This window comes from Leucoraja erinacea, chromosome 36, assembly GCF_028641065.1.
Source record: "Leucoraja erinacea ecotype New England chromosome 36, Leri_hhj_1, whole genome shotgun sequence".
NCBI lineage: Eukaryota > Metazoa > Chordata > Chondrichthyes > Rajiformes > Rajidae > Leucoraja > Leucoraja erinaceus.
The window spans coordinates 6,635,415-6,649,079 of record NC_073412.1 but is presented as its reverse complement, the minus strand read 5'-3'; positions in this window follow the sequence as shown (position 1 = coordinate 6,649,079).

Below are 13,665 nucleotides of genomic sequence, written 5' to 3'. Positions count from 1 at the left end.
GAGTTTCTCCAGCACTTTTGTGTACCTTCGATTTCCTTTGCTCCATAGATGCTGCTGCACCCGCTGAGTTTCTCCAGCATTTTTGTGTACCTTCGATTTTCCAGCATCTGCACAGTTCCTTCTTAACCAACCACACAACGGTTAAAAGGTACAGTAAAGTTAGTCCCTGGTGAGATAGGAGTTTACAGTCCTAATGGCCTCCGGGAAGAAACTCCTTCTCATCCGCTCCGTTTGCACAGCATGGCAACGGAGTCCGGAAGAGAGTTCCCCTGCCATACTTGGTACTTTGTAGAAATAAGTTAAAAAAGAACACGGAAGTTAAAAATACGCCCAGTTTTCACGGAGCTGCCACGACGGCGGATGGACAGGGCCGCGCCATCTGCGGCGGGGTTACGTCCACGCCTGCGTGTCCCTGGAGCGGGAACGCGCGATGTCCACGGAGACTTTGGAGGCCTTCCGTGAACGCTGGTCGCTGCGGGAGTTCGATTGTATTCTAGACAAGGATGGCGGGGATTTTAATTAGAATTTTTTGTCTCGTTTGAAAACTGCCGATACGGGCAGCTTTCGATATGAACGCTGTACTGCTTTGTATGTTGATTTTGTTTTTGGAATAAAGTATTTGTAAAAAAATTTAAAAAATTTAAAAGACAAGAGTCTCCTAAGTGGGACAGGCCCTTTACATTTCCGACACCACGACAGTAGATGACACTTAAAACATACTTCATCAGCTACGTGGCGCTTTGGAATGTCTGAAGGGGGAAGATGCTTTATCAACACAAGCCTCTCTTTGCCTTTTCTTTGCCCCCAATGCTTTAGCAGCAAGCGAAGGAATGTAAGGTATGCCTGGCTCACAGAGTTACTGAACCAATAATGAGGGGAAATTGTTTTCCAGCCATTTATCTCTAACTGGGTCTCCACCCAGAGCGGTCAGTCCTTCCACCCACTGCTGCCGCGACTTGCACGGAGCTCACCCCGTGGCCGTGGATGGCTACAACCAGGTAGAATGTTCCATCACAGAACACCATCAGGCTGGGCTGAAGTGGTGCAAAAAATCTCTGAGCTCTCCGTCCAACCCCATGCACCAAGTGGCAAGCAAAAAAACAGATGTTGCATCTCTTCCAACCTCATCTATTGCGTCCGCTGCTCTAGATGTCAGCAGATCTATTTCGGTGAGACCAAGCGGAGGTTGGGCGAACAACACCTCCGCTCGGTCCGCAATAACCAAGTGACCTCCCGGTGGCTCAGCAAAATCCGTCAGAGCTCTCCGTCCAACCCCCATGGCCACAGCGAGCAGTGGAGGAACAGCACCTCATTCGTTTGGGGAGTCTGCACCCCGGGGGCATGAACATCGAATTCTCCCAATTTGTTAGTCCACAGCCCCTCCTCCTCAGCCCCCCTGCTGTCTCAAACCCCCAGCCTTCGGTGGAGTTGGTTCAGTCTGAAGAAGGGTTTCGGCCCGAAACGTTGCCTATTTCCTTCGACTCCATAGATGCAGCTGCACCCGGAGTTTCTCATTTTTTGGTAACCTACCAGGTCGTTGTTTTCGGTCCTGCTGGGCGTCCACAGCCCCCTCCTCACCTGGTGGTGGAGTTGGTTTAGTCGCCGACTATCTGACCATGGAGCAGGTAGCACGGGAGTACATGGTACCCGTGGCGGGAGGGGAACTCCCCCCGACCTGACCTGACCTGACTTGAGATGGATGGGAATTAATGGCAACTTGGATTTAAACTTTGTACATGTCCTCAGGCTCCCCGAACGTGTGCACCTGTCCGATCGACGAAGACAAAAGGCTTGATCATCCCTGACTACACTCTTATTAATGGCACGAAGAGCTGTGATGAGTCTCGGGCAGATGGGGCTCGTCAGCCTGGGAGGGCATTCCATCTAGGAGAGGGAGAAGTCTGATTTAAAACCTCCACCGCCTTGTGGCCGTATCCAGTCACGGAAAAGGCTCCAGGGGTGAACCTCAAGAAAAACCGGAGTCGGAGCCCCTAATGCCCCTGTCTGTCCCACTTAGGAAACCTGACAAAAGTGCTGGAGAAACTCAGCGGGTGCAGCAGCATCTATGGAGCGAAGGAAATAGGCAACATTTCGGGACGAAACCCAAAGGAAATAGGCAACGTTTCGGGTCGAAACCCAAAGGGTTTCGGGTCGAAACCCGAAGGGTTTCGGGACGTTGCCTATTTCCTTCGCTCCATAGATGCTGCTCTGGAGACTTTGCGCCCCATCCAAGGTTTCCGTGCGGTTCCCGGAGGTTGCAGGTGGTTGCCGGAGGTTGCAGGTAGTGGAAGCAGGTAGTGGAGACTGACAAAAACCTCCGAGAACCGCACGGGAACCTTGGGTTGGGGCCCAAAGTCTCCAGAGGTTTCCGTTCAGGTTTCCTAAGTGGGACAGGGGCATTACGCAGTTTGTCGTTGTCTACAACCTCGCTCTGGCAGCTCCTGCGATGGCGCTGGTGCCAAACTGTAACGGCCCTGCTGTTCCTTTGGATCGATCAGCGACGTGGAGAGGGGGGGACGTGCTGCATGGGCAACAGCCTGTCCTCCACATGACATCGCCCAGGCTTGCATCCGACCAGGTACACAAAAATGTTGGAGAAACTCAGCGGGTGCAACAGCATCTATTGAGCGAAGGAAATAGGCAACGTTTCTGGCTGAAAGTACACAAAATTGATTGAGAAACTCAGCGGGTGCAGCAGCATCTATGGAGCGAAGGAAATAGGCGACGTTTCGGGCCGAAACCCTTCTTAAGACTAATGGGGGGTGGGGGGGAGAAGGAAGGAAAAAGGGAGGAGGAGGAGCCCGAGGGCGGGGGGGATGGGAGGAGACAGCTCGGGGGTTAAGGAAGGGGAGGAGACAGCAAGGGCTAGCAAAATTGGGAGAATTCAACGTTCATGCCATCAGGACGCAAGCAGCCCAGGCGGAATATGAGGCGCTGTTCCTCCAATTTCCGGTGTTGCTCACTCTGGCAATGGAGGAGACCCAGGTCAGAGAGGTCGGATTGGGAATGGGAGGGGGAGTTGAAGTGCTGAGCCACCGGGAGTTCAGGGAGGTTATTGCGGACTGTGAGCGGAGGTGTTCGGCGAAACGATCGCCCAACCTCCGCTTAGTCTCCCCGATGTAAATCAGCTGGCATCTAGAGCAGCGGATGCAGTAGATGAGGTTCTGGCTGAAACCCTTCTTCAGACTGACTTCGCTCCGTAGATGCTGCTGCACCCGCTGAGTTTCTCCAGCATTTTTGTGTACCTTCGATTTTCCGGCATCTGCACAGTTCCTTCTTAAACACATTGCATCCGACCAGGATGCATCACCCATGACCGAGAGGGGCCCACTGCCCACTAGAGCTGCGAAAGTATAGATGCTTCACTGCAGCTGGTAGCAGGACACCAGGAAACTAGGGGATGACTTTACAACCACAGTTGTCTCTTTAGAAGCGCAGTAACCTCTCCGGAGTCCAGTGATTTATAATGTCATGTGCGCACACAGAGATCGGATTACTTCCTCCTGACTCACTGAAAGGTATCAGATGTTAACTCTGTCCTGATAACGTCGCCACCGATACCACCTGCCCAAACATGCCCTTTGTGTGCTCCTGACCCGACTGCTTTTAAAACCTTTCTGCCACTCGCGTCCGACATCAGTGAATTCCATCAGATACGGGCCCGGCCAGTGTTTGCTCTATCTATCCCCCCCAAAGCTGACTTTTGTAGGGCTATCTCCTGTGGTTGGACAATTCCTTGTGTTTAAGAGGGAACTGCAGATGCTGGAAAATCGAAGGTTACACAAAAAAGCTGGAGAAACTCAGCGGGTGCAGCAGCATCTATGGAGCGAAGGAAGTAGGCAACGTTTCAGGTTGAAACCCAAAGGATATAGGCAACGTTTCGGGTCGAAACCCTTCTTCAGACTGGCTGATCATCCCCAATCAGTACCCCGTTCAATCAGTACTCCGAAACGTTGCCTATTTCCTTTGGGATTGGTCACGAAACGTTGCCTATCTCCTTCGCTCCATCGATGGAGATCTGCTGCACCCGCTGAGCAGCATTTCTGTGTAGGAACTCAGCGGGTGCTGCTTTAGGGCCCTGTCTTACGCAACTTTTTTTTCGGCGAGCCGCGTTAATAGGCAACGTTTCGGGCCTCTGAAAATATTTAACCTCAAGCCGCAGGTGGCTCCATCATCCCCAGATCAGTACCTGCGGACGTTCAATCACGGTAACTCCGAAACGTTGCCTATTTCCTTTGGGATTGGTCACGAAACGTTGCCTATCTCCTTCGCTCCATCGATGGAGATCTGCTGGACCCGCTGAGTTTCTCCAGCATTTCTGTGTACGTTGGACAAATTCCTTGATGCTTTAGGGCCCTGTCCCACTTACGCAACTTGTTTCGGCGACTCGCACGTTATAGTCGCAGCAGGTCTCTGGAAATATTTACCGTTCAAGCCGCGGAGGTTGGCCTCCAGTCCCGACGTCGGAGTCCCAGTATCCCGGAGAGCGGGCGACTGCGGACGCCCCGACCACGGGTGAACATCGGAGGAAGATATTTAAGAGGGAACCGCAGATGCTGAAAAATCGAAGGTAGACAAAAAGTAGAGCCAATTACGTTTTAATTGACTGTTACTTCTTGATTAAAACAACAAACGTGCTCGATGAACCAAGCTGGGCGGGAAAGCATCTGTGGAGGGAATGGACAGACAGGCGACACTTCGGGTCGAGAACATTTTGGTTTAGTTTAGTTGACGTGATGGGCCGAATGGCCTAATTGTGCTCACATGACATGAACTCAATGAGTCCCTTACCAAAAGGTGGTCAGTGGGGTGGATAGTCAACTCAAGTCAAGTCAAGTTTATTTAGGTGGGCAGTCATGGAAGGTAGACAAAAGTGCTGGAGAAACTCAGCGGGTGCAGCAGCATCTATGGAGCGAAGGAAATAGGCAACGTTTCGGGATGAAACCCAAAGGAAATAGGCAACGTTTCGGGTCGAAACCCAAAGGGTTTCGGGATGAAACGTAGGCTATTTCCTTCGCTCCATAGATGCTGCTGCATCCCGCTGAGTTTCTCCAGCATTTTTGTGTACCTTCAATTTCCTTCGCTCCATAGATGCTGCTGCACCCGCTGAGTTTCTCCAGCATTTTTGTGTACCTTCAATTTCCTTCGCTCCATAGATGCTGCTGCACCCGCTGAGTTTCTCCAGCACTTTTGTCTACCTTCGATTTTCCAGCATCTGCAGTTCCTTCTTAAACACGGCAGCCATAGAAGGTTTAGTTTAGTCTAGTTTAGAGATACAGCGCAGAAACAGGACCTTCGGCCCATCAACTCGACCAGCAGACACCCCTGTACATTGAAGGTAGATAAAAATGCTGGAGAAACTCAGCGGGTGCAGCAGCATCTATGGAGCGAAGGAAATAGGCAACGTTTCGGGACGAAACCCTTCATCGGAGGAAGATGACTGACTTTGGTGCCTTGCCTCACAGTGGGAAACGTTTGATTCTGCTGTGTGGGGATGTTTTATGTTGAACGTGTGTTGTGTTATTTTTATTGTATGGCTGATCCCATTTCACTCTGCCAACTGGCACATGTGACAAATAAATGTATCCTGTATCTTGTATCTTGTAAACCCAGTGGCGGCCGGAAAAACGTACGACTCTTTGGGCGACTAATTTTAGTTTTAGTTTAGAGATACAGCGCGGAAACAGGTCCTTCGGCGCCGACCAGCGATCCCCGCGCACTAACACTATCCTACACACACTAGTGACAATTGACATTCATACCAAGCCAACTAACCTACAAACCTGCACGTCTTTGGAGCGTGGGAGGAAACCGGAGCACCCGGAGAAAACCCACGCGGTCACGGGGAGAACGTACAAACTCCGTACAGACAGCGCCCGTGGTCAGGATCGAACCCGGGCCTCTAGCGCTGTGAGGCAGCAACTCAAGCTCTGCCGCAACATGTCGCCTGTATGGTCGTGAGTAGTCTCAGAGTGTCTCCGAGGATCCTCCAGTGCTTCTACGCAGCGGCGGTGGAAAGCATCTTGTCCGGGAACATTACCATCTGGTTCGGGAATTGCTCTGCCAAGGACAAGAAGGCTTTGCAGAGAATAGTGCGTTCGGCCGAACGCACTATGGGAACTTCACTCACCCCCCTGCAGGAACTATACAACAGGAGGTGCAACTCCAGAGCAAACAAAATCATGAGAGACCTCTTCCACCCCTGCAACGGACTGTTCCAGCCGCTACGGTCAGGCAAACGCCTCCGTTGCCATGCAGTGAGAACGGAGAGGTTGAGAAGGAGTTTCTTCCCAGAGGCAATTCGGACTGTAAACGCCTTTCTCACCAGGGACTAACTCTACAGAACGTTTTTCCTTCTATTATTTATTATGTAAAAGAATATGTGTGTTATGATTGTGTTTATAGTTTGTTTGGTTGTTTTGTTGTTTGTCTTTTGCACAAAGGTCCGCGAGCATTGCCACTTTCATTTCACTGCACATCTCGTATGTGTATGTGACAAATAAACTTGACTTGACTTGTATGGTCGTGAGTAGTCGCCCAAACAGCTGTACCTTTTTCTGGTCACCACTGGAGGATGTTCAACATTGCTCCGCTATCTTTAAGGGCCTTATCGAGCTCTCTCTTGAAAGTATCCAGAGAGCCGGCCTCTGAGGCAGAGAATTCCACAGACTCACCTCCGTCCTAAATGGCCGACCCCTTATACTTTAAAATATGGCCATTCGGCCCGTCAAGTCTACTCCTACATGCAATGGAGGCTGATCGATCTCGCCCTTCCGAACCCCATTCTCCTGCCTTCTCCCCATAACCCCTGACACCTGGGTTTTGTGTTCCAACCCAGAACATAGAAACATAGAAATTAGGTGCAGGAGTAGGCCATTCGGCCCTTCGAGCCTGCACCGCCATTTAATATGATCATGGCTAATCATCCATTTGGACCCCTTGAGGTCCAAACGAAATGCCGTTTATAGCCAATGAACTGTCTGCAACCATACATTACAAACAAATAGACCCCAGACACAACATCTGGGTTCCAACCCAGAACAGCTATCTCTATCTTGACTGGCACCAAGGTCCCGAGCATGCTGGATTATTTGATATTTACAGAGGTTTTAAGGTGGGCTAAGTTGGAACAACTGTCATCTACCTGGGTCAGCAATGGCAGGTGGAGGCTGCAGTCTGAACTGTGAAGTGGCCAGGCTGGGGGTCCGGTTTCAGTTCTGTGGCCAGGATTCCCCGGGAGTCAGTGGCCTTCTCCTTGTATTCTATGACGCCACACACTCACATCCACATGCTTTCCTTGGCGCTTGGCCAAGGATGTCAATTGGCATCTTTTCAAAATGAGAATGTTTCTCCTGATATGGTCGGCACATTACTCAGTGTGGGGCCTGATCCGCTGAGATGGGGAAGGGCCCAGATATCAGCCCAGCGCTGAGAGTTAGTTAAACTCCACCCTGCCAGAGGACAAACATTTAGGTGGAAAGGAGTGAAAACGGCCAGACTTTGTCATCAATAGACAATAGGTGCAGGAGTAAGCCATTCGGCCCTTCGAGCCATTCAATGTGATCATGGCTGATCATCCCCAATCAGTACCCTGTTCCTGCCTTCTCCCCATATCCCCTGACTCCGCTATCTTTAAGAGCCCTATCTAGCTCTCTCTTGAAAGCGTCCAGAGAACTGGCCTCCACCGCCCTCTGAGGCAAAGGCACTGGTTACCTTTGCTGGAAGTCTGTCTGTCTGTCTGTCTGTCTCTCTGTCTGTCCATTTCTCTCTGTGTCTGTCTGCCTGTCTCTCCGTCTTTCTGTCTGTCCGTCTCTCTGTCTGTCTGCCTCTCTCTGTCTGTCTGTCCGTCTCTCTGTCTGTCTGTCTCTGTCTGTCTGTCTGCTGTCTGTCCGTCTTTCTGTCTGTCCGTCTCTCTGTCTGTCTGTCTCTCCGTCTGTCTGTCTGTCTGTCTGTCTGTCTGTCTGTCTGTCTGTCTGTCTGTCTGTCTGTCTGTCTGTCTCTCTCTGTCTGTCTGTCTGTCTGTCTGTCTGTCTGTCTGTCTGTCTGTATGTCTGTCTGTCTGTCTGTCTGTCTGTCTGTCTGTCTGTCTCTGTCTGTCTGTCTGTCTGTCTGTCTGTCTGTCTGTCTGTCTGTCTGTGTGTCTGTCTGTCTGTCTGTCTGACTTGATGGGCCAAATGGCCTGATTCTTCAATAACTAATGAAGTTATGTTTTCTTTTAGCAGGAACATTTTTTGAAATATTGGGGGAGTCCAGAACCAGGGGCCACAGTCTAAGAATAAAGGGGAGGCCATTTAAAACTGAGATGAGAGAAAAAAAAAGTTTTTACCCAGAGAGTTGTGAATTTGTGGAATTCCATGCCACAGAGGGCAGTGGAGGCCAAGTCACTGGATGGATTTAAGAGAGAGTTAGATAGAGCTCTAGGGGCTAGTGGAATCAAGGGATATGGGGTGAAGGCAGGCACGGGTTATTGATTGTGGACGATCAGCCATGATCACAATGAATGGCGGTTTTGGCTCGAAGGGCCGAATGGCCTCCTCCTGCACCTGTTTTGTATGTTTCTATGTTTAGGTAGCTCAGCCACATTTTGTTCATCATTTTGGTTTGGATTGATTGAGAACAGCAATTTCAAATTGAAGTGCATCCCTTTCAAAGAATGTAAAATTCTGCCACACATATATGGGTCACTTTTTCTTCTGGCCCTTCACAACAAGATTATTAATGTCAAAGATTTAGAGGGATATGGGTCAAACACTGGGAAGTAGGATTAGTTTAGATGGGCATCTTGGTTGCTATGGGTGAGTTGGGCCTAAGGGCCTGCATGACTACATCCTCTCAGCCATGGCTTGCTAACATGAGTATCCGGTAACATTTTTGCCTAACTATCCTCAGAGTTGAATTCTTCATTTTCTGTCAATTTCTTTTTGTCCTCTTAGAGTCATACCGCATGGAAAGAGGCCCTTCGGCCCAATTTGTCCATGCTGGTCAAGATGCCCCATCCACGTTGGTCCCATTTGTCCGCGTTTGGCCCCTATCCCTCTAACCCAAAGTCAAAGTCAACTTGATTGTGGACTTTGGAAGGGGTAGGATGGGGACCCACAGTCCCGTTTATATCAACGGGTCGATGGTGGAAAGGGTCAAGAACTTCAAATTCCTGGGCGTGCAAATATCCGAAGATCTCTCCTGGTCCCAGAACACTGATACAATCATAAAGAAAGCACATCAGCGCCTCTACCTCCTGAGAAGACTACGGAGAGTCGGTATGTCAAGGAGGACTCTCTCGAACTTCTACAGGTGCACAGTAGAGAGCATGCTGACCGGTTGCATCGTGGCTTGGTTCAGCAACCTGAGCGCCCAGGAGCAGAAAAGGCTGCAAAAAGTCGTAACCACTGCCCAGTCCATCATCGGCTCTGACCTCCCTTCCATCAAGGGGATCTATTGCAGTCACTGCCTCAAAAGGCTGGCAGCATCTTCAAGGGCCCACACCATCCTGACCACGCACCCATCTCTCCGCCCGCTGTCATCAGGTAGAAGGTACAGGAGCCTGAAATCTGCAACATCCAGGTTCAGGAACAGCTCCTTCCCCACAGCCATCCGGCTATTCTCTGCCACAGAAGGCAGTTGAGGCCACAGTTCATTGGCTATATTTAAGAAGGAGTTAGATGTGGCCCTTGTGGCTAAAGGGATCAGGGGGTATGGAGAGAAGGCAGGGATGGGATACTGAGTTGGATGATCAGCCATGATCATATTGAATGGCGGTGCTGGCTCGAAGGGCCGAATGACCTACTCCTGCACCTATTTTCTATTTTCTATGTTTCTATGACAACCTCCAAATAAGCTCCGAACCACACAGACCTGTGGGGGCCATTGTATTCGTCTTTGCACTATTATTGCTTGTTTGCTTTTCCAAAATACCGGACTGCTCTGTCGCTTATTTTAGTGTTTAATGAGCTCTATGTTTGCATATATGTAGTGCTGCTGCTAGCAAGAATTTTCATAGTTCCGTTTTGGGACATGTGACAATAAAACGCTCTTAACATTCCTGACTCTTGAGTGTAGACTCTATACTGGGTAGCTTTAAAGCAGAGGTTGACAGAGACCTGATTGGTAAGGGCATCAAAGGTTACGGGGAGAAGGGAGGAGAATGTGGTTGGAAGGGGAAAGATAGATCAGCCATGATTGGAAGGTGGAGTAGACTCGATGGGCTGAATGGTCTCATTCTGCTCTTGTGAGCTCTTAGGGCTAAAGGAATCAAGGGATATGGGGAGAAAGCAGGAACGGGGTACTGATTGTGGATGATCAGCCATGATCATATTGAATGGCGGTGCTGGCACGAAGGGCTGAATGGCCTACTCCTGTACTGCAGTGTGGCTATCGATTGCCATGCTCAGCCAGCCACTGGTGTGTGCTCCCCCTACTGGCAACTGGATCAACTTCAGGCCCCACAGCCTGGGACTGCTGCTGCTCGTAGTTTTAAAATCACATCAAACAATCACTTCTTGAGAAGCCAGCAGAATAAACTGCAGAAAATCTGCGTAAAATATGCTCCTGCGTTTTAGGATATCCTCCAACTGAAGGTTAAACCACGATATTACACACTTGAAATCCAACCCTGTAGCTCAGATGCTAAATGCATTTCGTTGTCTCTGTACTGTACACTGACAATGACAATTAAATTGAATCTGAATCTGAATCTGAGATCCTGGTGAACTTCTACCGCTGCACCATTGAGAGCATCCTTACCAACTGTATCACAGTATGGTATGGCAACTGCTCTGTCTCCGACCGGAAGGCATTGCAGAGGGTGGTGGAAATTGCCCAACGCATCACCGGTTCCTCGCTCCCCTCCATTGAGTCTGTCCAAAGCAAGCGCTGTCTGCGGAGGGCGCTCAGCATCGCCAAGGACTGCTCTCACCCCAACCACGGACTGTTTACCCTCCTACCATCCGGGAGGCGCTACAGGTCTCTCCGTTGCCGGACCAGCAGGTCGAGGAACAGCTTCTTTCCGGCGGCTGTCACTCTACTCAACAACGTACCTCGGTGACTGCCAATCACCACCCCCCCCCCCGGACACTTATTATTATTTATTCCAATCATTTGCTATGTCGCTCTTCAAGGGAGATGCTAAAGGCATTTCGTTGTCTCTGTACTGTACACTGACAATTGACAATTAAAATTGAATCTGAATCTGAGGTGGGCAAGATTCTGCCTCATACCACCTGAAAATGAGTGTCATTTTTTTTATTGTTGAAGTTCTATTTGAGTCACAGCATGCCGAGATAAATGATCTCTGACGGTACACAGAGGGAAAGATGCATGGATACGAAGAAGGGTCTCAACCCGAAACGTCACCTATTCCTTCGCTCCATAGATGCTGCCTCACCCGCTGAGTTTCTCCAGCATTTTTGTCCACCTTCGATATATAGAGTGCAGCTGCTTTACTGAGAGTGTGCGGCACGCTGGAACAGCACTAGAACTGCTGCCTCTCTGCGCTAGAGACCCGGGTTCCATTCTCAGCATGGGTACAGTCTGTACAGAGTTTGTACGTTCTCCCTGTGACTGCGTGGGTTTTCTCCAGGTGCTCTGGTTTCCTCCCACACTCCAACGAGGTACAGGTTTGTAGGTTAGTTGGCTTCAGCGAAATTGTAAGATTGTCCCTTAGTGTGTAGGATAGTGTTAGTGTACAGGGGTGTCTGCTGGTCGACTCCATGGGCCGAAGGTCCTGTTTCTGCGCTGTATCTCTAAACTAGACTAAACTAAACCTTCTGTGGCTGCCCTGTTTAAGAAGGAACTGCAGATGCTGGAAAATCGAAAGTGGAGAAACTCAGCGGGTGCAGCAGCATCTATGGAGCGAAGGAAATCGAAGGTACACAAAAATGCTGGAGAAACTCAGCGGGGTGCAGCAGCATCTATGGAGCGAAGGAAATAGGCAACGTTTCGTCCCGAAACCCTTCGGGTTTCGACCCGAAACGTTGCCTATTTCCTTTTGGTTTCGTCCCGAAACGTTGCCTATTTCCTTCGCTCCATAGATGCTGCTGCACCCGCTGAGTTTCTCCAGCAGTTTTGTCTACCTTCCATGACTGCCCACCTATCCACCCCACTGACCACCTTTTGGTAAGGGACTCATTGAGTTCATGTCATGTGAGCACAATTAGGCCATTCGGCCCATCACGTCAACTAAACTAAACCAAAATGTTCTCGACCCGATGTGTCGCCTGTCTGTCCATTCCCTCCACAGATGCTTTCCCGCCCAGCTTGGTTCATCGAGAACTTTTGTTGTTTTAATCAAGAAGTAACAGTCAATTAAAACGTAACCATAGCTTTCAAAACTGGAGGAAGTGAATATTGGCTCTCGGGAAAGTAATATACGGAGGAGGAGAAAGTGAGCTAACTTTTACCCTGACAACAGGTAGACACAGAAAGCTGGAGTAACTCAGCGGGACAGGCAGCATCTCTGGAGAGAAGGAATGGGTCAAGAGCTAGATGCTAGATGCTTTCAAGAGAGAGGGCTCTTAAAAATAGCGGAGTCAGGGGATATGGGGAGAAGGCAGGAACGGGGTACTGATTGGGGATGATCAGCCATGATCACATTGAATGGCGGTGCTGGCATTAAGGGCCGAATGGCCTACTCCTGCACCAATTTGTCTATTGTCTATTTAAGGCTCAAAAGAGATTTTTTTTTAATCGCATATCTTTCATTCATTGTTCTATCTCTCTCTACCTCATCGTCTATATCTCTCGTTTCCCGCTCCCCTGACGTTCGGTTTGAAGAAGGGTCTCGACCCGAAACGTCGCCCATTCCTTCTCTCCAGAGATGCCGCCTGTCCCGCTGAGTTACTCCAGCTTTTGTATCTAGCATCATTTAAGAGTTCGGAAAAGATTTCTCCCACATTCCCAGTTTCCCTTTAATTTCCCCTCTTTTCTTTAACCCACGCCCCCCCCTTCACCCCTCGTCCCCTGTATATCTAATCCACCCATCCACCTAGTATATCTCTGCATCTGGCTTCACATTATAGAGCACAGGAGTCAGGTTGACTGCCCAGGAGATGTATTTGCAAGCAAGACAGTAAGTGGTGATAATTCAGAGGAACAGTAACCACTCTACAGTTGATGAATTGAGAGAAACAAAGATGATGACAGAGGGGAGAGATCAAAGGTGAAGTGTGAAGTCTACATTTCTGTTCTATTGTCTATGGAATTGGTTTCGCAGCCTGGAATTCTTGCATTGTGAATCGGTAGGAGGAATGTGAAGGAAAAATATCTCTGAACGAATAGTGAGTCCAATGTAGACAAAAATGCTGGAGAAACTCAGCGGCTGAGGAGATGAGGATGGAGGAGGTGCAGGTGAACCTTTGCCGCACCTGGAAAGACCGCTTGGGCCCTTGAACGGAGATACTGGGTGGAAACAGGCCCTTCGGCCCATCGTGTCCACGTCGGCCAGCGATCCCCGCACATTAACACTATCCCACACCCACTGAGGACAATTTTTACATTTACCAAACCAATTAACCTACAAACCTGGAGCAATGCTCCATAGATGCTGCTGCACCCGCTGAGGTTCTCCAGCTTTTTTTGTGTACCTTCGATTTTCCAGCATCTGCACAGTTCCTTCTTGAACCTACAAACCTGTACGTCTTTGGATTGTGGGAGGAAACGGAAGATCTCGGC